Source organism: Varanus komodoensis, unplaced genomic scaffold (genome assembly GCF_004798865.1).
Source record: "Varanus komodoensis strain SLA01 unplaced genomic scaffold, ASM479886v1 scaffold14_1, whole genome shotgun sequence".
Taxonomy (NCBI): domain Eukaryota; kingdom Metazoa; phylum Chordata; class Lepidosauria; order Squamata; family Varanidae; genus Varanus; species Varanus komodoensis.
Window position 1 is genome coordinate 16,313,536 of NW_025335438.1, and position 11,467 is coordinate 16,325,002.

An 11,467-nucleotide genomic window follows, 5' to 3' on the forward strand; every position below is an offset into this window, starting at 1 on the left:
TAAGATCATTTCACTGGGTTTTGATGCCTTTGTGGTGGTTGAATCCTCCTTTGAGGATCCTTCATGTGGATCGGTTTCAGCCAAGACTGGTTTGTGTTGAGGAGGTGCCTAATTAGCATCACCCAGGGCATTCCTCATGGGTTCCCCCCCACCCCACGGTTTCTGCAAAATGGGGTAACACCAGGGTGAATTTAATGTAGATTGCATCTATTTAAACTATTTAAATTACTACTCAGCAAGATCGGATTTAAATCTGGGTTTTCTACATAATTTGCATGCATGCATGCCTTACCGGCAGGTAGAGAAACGTCATTAAAATATTCCTAAATTAGGTCTGCTTTATGGCCTACTACCATTATCGGTTTTTTCCTCCAGGGAAAAAAAATAATATGATAAACCTCAGCCTATACACACACACACAAAAAGATTTCATTTTTATTTTAACCAGGGTGGATAAAATCAATGATTTTTTAAAAACTTTTTTCCCAAAAAAAAGTACTTTATTAAAAATTCAATTTAAATCAAAACTATTTTTAATCATTGCTTTTTTATCCACCCTAGGAAAAATATTTCCTTACCTTTAGAATCTTATCATTTTGGTCAGCAATGGGCTGACCGTAGATATGCAGATGCCTGGGCTTTACTACTGGAAGTCCCTGCCAACATGGCCAGGAACAAATTCTAAAATAACTGGAGACCTACTTTATACCCATCCCTGATATAAAGCATTTCCAATTGAAATTTTCACTTCCTACCTCCACACACTATCTCCACTGTGGTCCCTGGCTCTTTTACTTATTTTCTTTATTTGTATATGGGCAGGTCCTGGAGGAGCTGGAGTCTCAGTAACAATTCTGCACTGTAGCAGAATTTAAGTGATGAGAAGACATTTATCTTTTTAACAAACTTGGAGGAAACATGCTAACTCCATAGCAAAGGTTCAGGTGGTCAGTCTTGTGCACAGTCACAATATTCATGTGTGTCCCAGCAGTGTAATGTCACATAGCATGTCACAGTAGTTCCCACGATTTTTCTCTTTTAAACTAAAACACTGGTTGGCTTTGTCCACTAAACCATACTGGGGAATATTTTCTATTAGATCAAAAGAAGCTTAAACAGACTGAGCCAAGAAGAAAATCCAGAGAAATTACACACAGATAGGGACACATGTATTGGGAGGCGGGGGGAGACCGACAGACAGACACACAGACAGGCAGACCTTAGCTGTAAGAAACTTAAGGTGTTCATCCCTTGCTAACTTGTTACTAACATTTCTGCAGCATATGTCTTCTCTCACACTAGTGCTGCTTCCTAGTTTCCCATGGAGTGCCCAAAGACAAGCATAGAGGGGGTGGACCTGGCTCAAGTCCATGCCAGAGAAAGAAAGCACATCTGGAGAAAGTTATATAAATGTGGTTTCTTTTCCCCTCACGTGGATTACATTTTAACTGAACTGGTTTATAATGTAAATGTTAGGACCAATGAAAGAAGTGAATCCATAGTCCAGTTGCTCCCCCATGAGCCCCGAAGTGCCACCCACCTCCTCTTTGCTCAACCCACTATCAGAAAGTTTATGCTGGAGTAATGATATTGACTGAGGAAGAGGAGATCTTACTGCTGGCAAACTAAAATAACACAAGAACATGCAATTCCCAGCACCTTGAGCAATAGCGAACATAAACAAATAAAGAATACACTTTTCTACTAAATACTTTAGAATTTCTCACAGATGGACCTTATTATCCCTTTAAGATCTTTTTTGGTGGAAAGGGGGAGTTAACCGGCTCTGGTTATAGTTCTGTAAACTATAAGGCAATTTTTCATCTTAGTAATAGACTAGAAAGCTGCCTCATACAGAAGCAGATCACTGGTCTATCTAGCTCAACATTTCTTACACTGACTTGCAGCAGCTTTCCAAGAAAGGAGTGATGTGCTGTACTGCTACATTACAGACCCTAGATCAGTGGCAGCGGGCACAAAGAGCCCTCTCTGTCAGCACGCGAGCCAAGTTGCCCCAGCATTGCCCCAGCAGTCGAGCACTGGAAAACAATGCAGATAGAGGCCATGTGCATGGTCAGAAAGGAGTAGCGGCGCCAGGTGATGATGTCATGAGCCACGACTCATTAGCCGCGACTCGTCTGAGCTTTTGGATTGCCAGTCAGTACACTGCCAAGGATATTTGCTTGGGCTGGCTGTGAGTTGTTTTTTTCTAAACTAAAACTTCAGTATTCAGGTTTTATTGCAGTGTTGGCACTTTGCGATAAATAAGCAGATTTGGGGTTGCAGTTTGGGCACTCAGTCTCTAAAAGGTTCGCCATCACTGCCCTAGATTGTCTCCTTACTAAGGGAGTGAAGGAGGAAGAAGCAGCAACACTTGCTTTAATAGCCCAATTTCAATGAACTGTTGTTGCTTTTCACTGTCACTCCCAATAAATTATACCTAGCATTTTCACAATTTACATACTGATGCAATATGATGTATCTGTAAAGATCATTAATGCAGCATATCCCTTTCCCTCTAGAAGCCAGTGCTTGTCAATTGAGTGGCATTTTTATTTACATGCACATAGCAGTTTCCTATCACAATTGCTATACTGAAAATTTGCTTATTGTTTAGAGTACTACTATAATTCATTTACTGTACACTTTATACTGTTATTGTAATACATGAGCAATGATTGTGAGTCCATAAGTATAAGTATATCAGAAGGGCTTAGTGGGAGTCTTACTGGAATCAGAAAGAACTGTGAGAAAGGTAGCAGCCTTGAACTGGGTTCATACATCACAACAAGCAACCCTGCATGGTGGCCACAGTGCATACTTTTTGCTTAGATACCTGGCAGATGATTAAGTGGCTTCTACCCTAGTATGGTTTCCACCCTCCTCACTCAGTCCTGGCACTGTTGGCACATACCCCATCTGCCAGCATGCCTGAAATTACATCTCATGATGGACAGCAGGAGCATCATGGCCATTGAGCCACCTAAAGGATCATTCTAAAGATCTGCACATACTGGTACTGCTTCACATGGCTCTTCTGCCCATGGCAGCATCAATGGGTCATCAGTTTAAGTGATGGTTTTCACACTTATAGGTAGTCAGAGAAACAGTTAGAACCTTTGCAAGAAAAAACACTGTAATTCAATGGAATGTCCCCAATTAAAAACTGCCTATTTGAAATGAATTATACAATTAGACTGCAACTAGGTACATACTTGCCACATCAGAATGAAAAAGGAGTTTTAAAGCTATGAAGCTAGTAATTCAACTGTATTTCTAAACTCAAAGAGTGACTTCCAGTTTCCTTATACGTAACTCTTTGATCTTCAAATTTCACACTAAGCTCTATGTTGATTAAAAGTGAAACAAAAACATTGTTTTATCCAATTTCTACAAAGCTTAAATTGGAATTCACTGAACTGGAGAAAATATATCATACACAAAGTAAGATTACACAACAAATGCTGTGTTACCAGTTATTAATTTTGTCACTTTTGGCCTCAAACGGAACAGTCTCTTCCTGAAAGGAAAGATTGCTCCCAAAGGAGTTATGCAATTTCATAGATCAAACATAAAAACAAAAACAGTTCTGTTAAGGCATTACAGGTAAAGTTTTGCTGTGAGGAGCAGGAAAGAGAAGAAATTATATTTATTGCATTAGTAAATTTTAGATAAAGAAGGCAACAAAAGATCCACAAATAGGCTTTCTTAACAATGTACCATAAATATAATCATTATTTTCTAAGTCTTTGTGCGGATGCACAAAGACTTAGAATCTTACTTCCTTACTAACCATTCATGTACCATATAAGTAATTTGATCACTGGTAAGCACTGGCAAAGCTGTTTTTGATTGAACTATTACATGATATTGAGAGCAAATGCAGGCAAGCAAAGGGGAAAGTGTGCATCTATAGATGCATGCATGCAGTTGGTCCCAACAGAACGGGGTGAGTTTGGAGATATTACTGATAATTACACAAAACTCAAATTTCATGATTTTTATTTAAATGCTCATTGTTTCAGTTTAAATGGAACATAAAATGGCAAAAAAGTTCATGTGGGACCCTCCAAGCCACAAAAATAGCAGGCACTTCTGCACCAAAGAACAATGGTCTTAAATCAGCTACTGCACATCTAGATTAGTTTTACATAATACTCTGAAGTTTGAAACTAAAGCTACTCCTTTATGATTAGTTATTCATGCACATTCTTAAATTCACATCCACTCATCCACACAAACCTTCCCATTGATTTTACATGAAAGGACTTAAATTAGCATCCAGTGGAAGTAGATTTATAAAGAAAAAGAAAAATTATACAGAAGTGTGAATGAACTCACGTACTAATACAACCTAGCCTAAAGAATTCCCATGCTTTTATGACATCAGCAATTCAGAATTGATGTATTAAAAAACCACTTTGCTACTGTAATCCAAAGTTAATTGACACTGTGTAGAAAACAACCCAGCACAGATTTGCTGACTCTGGGATCTTCAACTAAAGATGCAAAGGACCACCTATGTATGCCCTATAAATGCACAAGGAGTTACTCTGAAATCCAGCCAGGAAGTAATGTGAAGTGGAGCGATAACTTGCTGTCCTACAATGAATGTTCCTTAATAATGCAACCTGAAAAATCAGAAATGATATGACACTCCAGAAATATGCTGTTTTGCAAAAGAAACTAGCTGATTCAAATTCCTGCATCACTCCACCCAAACTGCTTCTTTCTAAGTGCAGTGATAGAAAGGCTTAGCATTGCACTAAGCCTTTAGCTACTTGTGGGCACCCAAACTCTTTAACTGCAGACACTCAACTGTTTACCCATGAGAACATGCAAGTTATTCATAGGTCACAAAGCTAGGCTTAACTTAGGGAGCTTGTTTATGCCTAGCCACTATTATATCTGTACCTTGTCAAGAAGCTTGAATTCATTGCTGCATAAAAAAAGAAAAGGTATTTTGCCTTATTTCTGAAGTAAGCTCTTTGTAAGCTACTCTGAGAGCCTTATTGGATGAAGATTGAGAGGGAAATGCTTTAAACAAAATAAAATGTAGATTTTTTTTTTGTTCTCCACGCTAATACATTGCAATAAGTTAAAATCAGTATACAAAATACACATATGCAAGCACTTTCCTTTCTCTTTCATAGCATGCATCAAAAAGGGTTTTAAAATAAGTGAGATTTAGCAGCATACTGGAATCTCCAGTGGAATGTCACAGCTCCTGGAGTGTGATGAAAAACATAATCAGCAATCTTACAGTACAAAAGATTACCAGTGGCACTGAGTTACAGGTTTACAAGCCTGCCATCTACTGAAAAATCATTTTGCCAATTGCAGTTATGGTGTAAAAAAAAAATCTTACTGATCACTAAGGCTTTTGACCTATCCTTTAGGAAAGTTGAAATCCATGTCAGCATAAGGTTAAGAATGCAGAACAGGTTAAGACAATCTTCCCCAACCTGATGCTCTTCAGATATACTGCACTGCAATTCCCAGCTGTAGGAGTTGAAGCCCATAACATCTGGTAGTCACCAGGTTAAGGACATTAATACAACAGCCCACACCTTATTTAAAGCTTCATCCCAACAGGGACTGCATTACTTATTCCAGTTTAGTGTAATCACTGAAGTGGAATATAATTAGAGTGATTAAAGTAAACCTTGTTACTAGGTCCTTCTCATGGAAAAATTATGAATTATGAAAAATTCTTCCTTAATAAACATTACCCTTTCATCATGTACAACCTTAGGTATATCATAGAAAACAGTCTGTAATTCTCCAGCAACTTCCATATGGGAAAGCCATAATTATTTGAGCACTGATGCAAAAACATAGTAAATAAAATGATGAGAAAAGAGCAATAAACTGAAAGTGCATAAAGAGCTACAGTCCTCGGGAAGCATCATCTAGTCTCTTTAAAAAGAAAGCAATTTCATATAAATATTTAATTTGAATAAACTTTATGCTATAAAACTATACTTTCAGTTTCATATTATACCTGAATGATGGTGGTTTTTTAAACTTCTTCACAGATTAACTTATGACAATATCCTGTATACCAAGTACTATGAAACCCCACTTAAAATCAGAATCTAAAGTATTAAGACTTTCTGTGCTTGTAGTGACTGGACTGAAAAGAGTGTGCTAACTTTTCAGTTATTATGAAGGACTTAGTCACATGGACCAAAGTGCTAAAATCATACTTCACACCACTTTAGCAACTATGCTTTACTTTTGCTTGTACTATTATTTCTTAAATTGCCACAAGTTTTTGGTCATTTTTACCCTCTAAAAGTTTACAGTATCCAGAATGAGGTTATATATAAAGATTATGGATGCTTTCCATATTAATAGTGGCTGAGTATGGAGGAAACCTATTCATGTACCTCTTATGCAGAAGAGTCATGATGCAATATCAGAGTCCGGCTGTCATCTCCAAAAGGAGATTTTTGAATACATGACCTATATTCTTCAGTAGTCAGTACTGGTTAAAACCAGTAACACCCCACCACAGACATGAATATTATTCAGAAAGGTGGTAAAAAATATATTTCTATTTTTTTTTTGGGGGGGGAGGCACATTTTATCCCTCTTGACAGACAGACAGACAGACAGACAGATAGACAAACGCTTCCAATTAATATTTGGCTAGTTAAAGACCTGTTCAAAAAGTTAGTATCACAGAAGCCTAATTTCACTGTTGTGCTTGCTGTGAATCAGATTCCCATGCCTGAAGGAAGGAGCCTTCCATTATTCCTCTTTCATAAGATGATTAGAACTTTAGACATCCTAAATATTAGAAATATGTAATCTTTCCAGGCTGTTAGCTTTTAAATATAATTTTATAGTATGCTACTTTAAATCTATGTTTTGTTAGCTACCTTATCAAACAGAACATCAGAAAATAAGCCTTTTCATTTAAAAAAAACCATTTGTAAATATTTACTCCTTAACAAACCCTGACTATACAAAGTGACAAATTGCTTCAGCTATGCAAGATAAATAAACACTCAAAATAAACACATGCTGGTGAAGAATAACTAAGTCTGCACTCACTCAAGGGTAAAGGTGCAAAAGGGTTCTTATTCATAGCCCGTCCAAAAATCAAATGTTTAATGCCAGGGTCTCTGCCTTATACTGTGCAACTGCTCATGAGAAATCTGAAAAACAGTCAAGATAGTTTTGCTTTACACAGAACTTTTTAGAAGTAATTCTAAAAAGGCCAATTCAAGTGTAATAGCCCCCTGTGGAGGAAAATGAAAAACATACAGTATCTCCATGTAGGGTGGCTCACAAAGAAGGCAGCATGGAAATTCAATCACATCAGTGGTTTTCAAACTTCCTATCTTCAGATAGAGTCCTTTTCTGTACCAGTTTACTTTTATGGAAGCTCTCAATTTCTATTACAGAACACTAGCACACTGCAACAGGTTCTCAGCATATGTGATTTCTAGATGTGTTGGACTGCCATTCCTAGAATCCTGTAGGCAGTAGGATTCAGCAGTAATACACATTTGGAGAGTACCAGGCTGGGGTATTAACGGATCTTATGGAGGCATTTGTCATGCCTGTTGGATCTTTTTATCACCCCATGGGAATTAAATGAGTACTTTATAACACATCCAACATTTGCTTGTAAATCTACACTGTAAAACACGATCAAGAATTGGAAGCAAGTTGTACATCAGAGAAGCTTAAATACCTGTTACTGACTTTCTCACTGAGGATCATGGGGCAGAAAAATGCCCTTAAAGCATATGATCCAGCAGAAAAGTTTCAAACTCTGGCACATACAAGTAAAAAGCTTTAACCTATTGCATGAAGCACCACCACATGAAAGCATTTTTCCATAGGCTCTTGATGAAAACCTGTTAATATTCCAGCTGCAAATATTAATATTTGCAGCTTTTCCTATATTTTTAACAAAATGTTTGAGCTGGAACGGTCCTTGTCCTCCAACTAAAGCAGGAGAGGGAAATCTCAGGCCTGGAACACCAAATCTAGCATCTCAATGGGGACACCTGGAGTTCTCTAGATCAGTGGTTTTTAACCTTCCCACAGCTGGGGACTGGTGAAAACAGGAAAACCATCCCAGGGTCCACTGAGGCACAAACAAAAGCAACATACACATAATACAGTATTCTCTGCATTAGTTTCCAAATACAATACCAAAAAAGGTAAGACAATTCTCCAAAACACCCAGAAACTGAGCAACAAAAAATGCCAACAAAGGAGCAAAATACCAAAACCGGCACAGTGTGGCTCCCACTGAGCCCTCTCCCCCATCCCTGGCTCCCCCTGTGGCACCAGTGCATCCCCTCCAAATGTGATGTCAATCAAGGAAGAGGTGGTGGAGCACAGCCAGCCCCAAAACCAATTCGTGGTGCTGCCCTCCTCTAGGCCTGCTCCAATTTGTGTACATCATTTGTACTGGGTGGTTCCCAGAAACAGACACAGTATTCCAGATGAGATCTGACAAATGCAGAATATAGTATAATTATTACTTCCAATGACTTGAAAATTATGGTTCTATTAAAGCAGCCTAAAACAGCATTAGCTTTTTTTTCTCTTTTGCCAGCCACATCACACCAATGACTCATCTTAAGTCCTAATACTCTTTTCTCATGTACTATTGCTTAGTAGGTATCAATATTATTGTTAATATCCCTTCCTATACTTGTGCTTTTTAAGCTTATGTGTATTTGTCTCTGTTGAATTACATTTGATTAATTTGATCTGGTTGTCCATTCTATGAAACTGATTTTGAATATTATTCCTGTCTTCTAAGATCTTGACTATGCCAGTTTTGTTATTATATGAAAATAAGATTCCATCCAACCCATCATCAATGTCATTGAAAAAATGTGGAAGAGTACCAGAAATTGTACCAAGTCATGTGGCATGCCACTCAAAACCTCCATCAGATTTGATTAGGAACTACTGAGGAGCAGTATCTGACCTCAGTTACCCAGCTAGCTGTGAAATAACCTGACAGTGCAGTTATCTATTCTGATTTAACCACTTACTAACCCACATATAATGAGATCTAAATGTCACTATAATAAATCTGTGAAGTAGGACATAATTCCATGTCCATATTGTACTGAAGACAAGAGCAAGTATCTTTTCCAAGTTTCCAACCATTCTGACATTTGAACTAGGAACTCCCCAGATTATACATTATACACTCTTGATCACTGTGGTGTATGGAACATAACAAATAATGTAGCACTTATTTATTCATCCATTCATTTTCTGTAATACCCAATATCCACAACTATTACAATACACTTGCAACAAGAAGAAAGAATTACAAGAATTCAAGAAGTTAGACAGGCATCTATGGGCAATATTTGCAATATAAGTCAGTCTCTGTCAGACATTTTGACTTAGATCCTTTTCTAAATTCATGTTAAACTGTTATTCTATTATGCTACCTAAACATGATATTATAAAGTTGCAACTGTTTCACCAGTTCTATAACAGGTATACATCAAATACAAAATTGCAGTTTTATTCCAACAATGCATTCATGTTCATGTTTACTTGGAAGCAACTCTCAATATGTTTAACAGGACTTATTTCTAGTTAGTTTGCATCCTAAAATAGTCAAGAGCTACTGAAAAAGAGATAATACTTACAAAAGATAAGCACCATTGAACAAAGTGGGACTTTCTTTTAAGTAAATGCAAACAGAGGTTGCCCGGGACGATGCCAAAGAAGTCCACATGAACAGCGCAGAAGCAATACAGCCTGCCTATGCATGCATGTATTCAAAAGTAAACCCCATGGAGCTGAATACAGACCAGCATCCTCAAGTGTGGTACTATCTAACATGCAGTAACTGTGTTTCAAGATAGAAATGTATTCACAGCACTTCCACCACAACCAGGGTGGCTTCGCACCTGTCTTCACTCCAACCTCTGTAGATCCCCACAAAGGACTGCAGCCTTAAGATGTGAAGTTTCTGGCAGCAGCATCTATGAAATAGACATCAGGATCCCAATTTCCATTCTCCAATTTCACAGCAGAACAAACAGCGACCTCTACAAAGGGCTGCCGTCCTGGCTGTCTTTTTGCTTTCTCTCCTGCAGAGGTACTTCCACCTCTAAAGACTGAGACAAAACAAGCCTCCCTCCCTGGGTATAACAAAGAGTCTTGGGGCACCTTAAAGGCTGGCAACTTGATTCTACCATCAGCTTTCATGTACACTGTCTTGTCCATCACACGCATTTAGTGTTAACTGCACACTGGCAGATTTCAGGTTAATACATCGCGCCTCCGATGACACGGTTTGTATCCACGAAAGATATGCCAGAATAAATGTGTCAGTCCTTCAGGTGCACAAAGCAGTTGCTGTCTTTGTTGCAACAGACTAACGTGGCTACCCCTCTTTAGATCGTCTACAGAGAGAGGGCGGGCCCTGTGTGTGTTTGTGTGTGCACACACAGACAACGAACGAGAGAGAAACAGACAGAGTGACCCATCCTTCTCCTACTCTTTGCAGTATAAACCGAGTTTTCTGTTTCCCCAGCAAGCTCAGGGAGAACTTCCCCCTTCTGCTTCTACGGCTATCCAAGTGCCTCCCTCGCTGAGCAACTAGCAGAGCCAACAAAACAACCCCCCTTCTTCCTTATGGGAAGGGGCACAGCCCAGGTGGGGACAACTAGAGCATGCACAATACAACGCCCCCAGGCTCCGCAACGGAGTCTTATCCACTTGGTGGCTGAAAAGCAACAGCGGGGCTTGCTCGGGCGCCTGTACTTATGCCTCCTGCTACAAAGCAGACACTCCATCAGCGGTTGCAAAAAGAGAAGGCGACGGGGCGGGGGGGGGGGCATGGCTGAGCCGGAACTGTAGTAGATGCTTCAGACAAGGAGAGCGACGACAGACACCCGCGCCCCCTCCCCCACCGCCCGGTGCGTGAGCGGTCTGCAGCCACCACGAGCCGCCCGGGGGCAGTTGACGGCTCCCCCCTCCGCAGCCTTACCTGCCCCGCTCCCGTCTTCTCAAAATCCACCAAGCCCGCGGCAAGCAGACGCCAGCTTGCCACGGAGGGACGACAGGGGAGGGCCAGGCTCAGATGGCGCGGAGCAGGCAAGGGAGCTGCTGCACGGCTCGCTACGCTGCCCCGGCCGCACGCGCGCAGCAGGGCTCCCCGCACGCATTGAATGAAGCTCTCCCACGATCGCGCCGCCGCCGCTATTCCCACTGCCGCAGCTGCCACAGCCGCTAGCGGCGCCGAGCTCCGTCTTTCCCACTGCCTCGCCAACGCAGAGGGGAGTTGGAGGAAGGCGGCCGCTTTGCGTCGCGGCTGCCGCGTGTCTGCGGACTGCCTTCCGGGCTAGCCCGGGAGGCAGCAAGAACGCCGGTTCTGGCCTTGGTCTCCAGCTCTGGGCAGACCGCCGCTTGGCCAGGGGGATTTAGTGTCCCGGGCCTCTTCTCACTGCGTTTGGCCCCC

At 40.5% G+C, this 11,467-nt stretch overlaps 1 protein-coding gene across 3 annotated transcripts in view; it reads right to left on the reverse strand.

Moving 5' to 3' along the window:
* Positions 1 to 11,205, reverse strand: part of FAM110B (family with sequence similarity 110 member B) — a 100,624-nt gene extending 89,419 nt beyond the window's left edge. For 2 of the 3 annotated variants that reach the window (XM_044424215.1, XM_044424213.1), the window contains exon 1: positions 10,997 to 11,205. The gene's annotated coding sequence lies outside the window, so the exon portion shown is untranslated. Of the gene's footprint in view, positions 1 to 9,647; positions 9,702 to 10,996 lie in introns of those variants that run through there. The other variant, XM_044424216.1, reaches the window with a different exon arrangement.
* Positions 11,206 to 11,467: the final 262 nt, after the last annotated feature.